We start from the raw sequence: 1,843 nt of genomic DNA on the forward strand, positions 1-1,843 counted from the left end.
TCATCAGGCCTTTCGAAGAAAGCATTCTGTTCTTCTACTGCACCGTTATTCAGCACATAGTAACACACGGGTCTGTGTTTTGCCATTTCTTCGATATCAGCCTCTTCACAGTATTCTACTTCAGTTTCCTGATTAAACTCGTGAGGGAGTACCGAGACAACATTGCAATTCAAGTTTATAGATGACACCCCATCAGAGTCAAAATCATTTGTCATTCTATCCTCTTCTTTCCAAGAATTTGAACGCATCTTGTCTTCTTCATCCAAGAGTTTTTCAGCTTCGAATAGTCTGCGTTCCACCGGAGGTTTGTTCGACTTTGCCCCCTGGTATGGGACTTGGTTGCTACTAGAGTCTCCAGCTTCTCTTGGCCTGTATTCCTTCTGAGCCTTTTTTATTCTCTGATGTCTTCTCCACTGGGACCGAGACATAGGATTTTTTCCTTTATAATTCTCCAACCGATACGCCTCTCGATTTGATCTTTGAAATTGTTTCCTATATGCCATTGCAGTTCTACCACCTTGGTCCCAACTTCGCCATTTGTTGGTTCTTGCATCAGCTTGTACCCACCTATCCCTGGGTGCATTTGCAGGGACTTTGAACGTCACCCTTCGAGTCCTAGGATGTGGGCTATCAGGCCTCTTTGTTGGAGTCCAAATGTCGAAACCGTACAGGTTGGGACGCAACCCCTGAGTTTCTTGACTCATGTAGCAATACACACGTTCGAATGATCGTGCTAGCATTTCGTCATAGACTGCCCCGCATCTTGGGCAGAGAGCAAATTCAGTGTTTTCTTTGTGGCATCTGACCAAAAATCCTACCAAGCTTTCCTCCATCTTTGGGTACAGTTGTAGTAGGGGATTTGGCTCTCTTCCTGGGTGTTCCCACCTTTCGCGTCGAACCCTTTCGAAGTTGGCTTCGACCCTTCGATTCAGCATGATCGAACACCTTGGACACACCCATTGCTTACCACCATTTCTCTCGTGGCAATTCCAGAGATATTCTTTGAGGCTTTCAGTTCTTGGAGGAACTTCGATGCCCCCATTTTTCCTCGTCAGCCATGTCTCTAGTTCGCCAAATTCAGACGCTGGTCGTCTGGCGCTAACCATGTTAACCGCTGCTGGAGGAACTTCAGAAATCTGGATTTTCTGGAGTTTCATCCTGAGGTCTTCAGTGGCCTCGCTGTTTTCTTCCTTCGAGGCTTCAGTTATTTCTGCCTTGGAAGATTCTTCAACATCAGTATTGAAGACTATGTCACTATTTAGGCTTTCAGTAGCCTGCTTTCCATTGAACATTGCTTTAGTCTCGATTTCAGAAACCTCCACCATGTTGATATCTTCTACCTCGCAGAGGCTGGCGTCAGCAATGTTTAGGGGATTGGTATCGACCCTCATATGACTCTTGGTCTTGTCAGCAAACTTCAACCTTCCATCATTGAGAGCATTTTGAATTAGATCCCTGAAAAGAAAACATTGAGAAGTTTTATGGCCTAAAAACCCATGATATTTGCAAAAACCTCTTTTCTTCCGTTGTTCCAACGGAGGAATTTTTGAATTTGAAGGTAGTATCATTTGGCCATCTTTTACCAATAAATCAAATATTTCATCACACTTGGTAATGTCGAATGTATAAGTTTTCTTAGGGAACCTATCATTCTTATCGTTTTCTACTGGATTTTTTCCATTGGCAGGATTTAGCAGTTTGCAAGCATAAGGTGGCGCTTCTTCCAATTCAGCCAAGTCTATTTCGACTTCTTCAGGGCTATATGAGTCATCGAAAGACTCATTCTCAGCATCCTTGGCTTCGACGTATGCCACTCTTTCTTTCTTATAACTTTTATTTGCCC

This window comes from Vicia villosa, linkage group LG1 (assembly GCF_029867415.1).
Source record: "Vicia villosa cultivar HV-30 ecotype Madison, WI linkage group LG1, Vvil1.0, whole genome shotgun sequence".
NCBI lineage: Eukaryota > Viridiplantae > Streptophyta > Magnoliopsida > Fabales > Fabaceae > Vicia > Vicia villosa.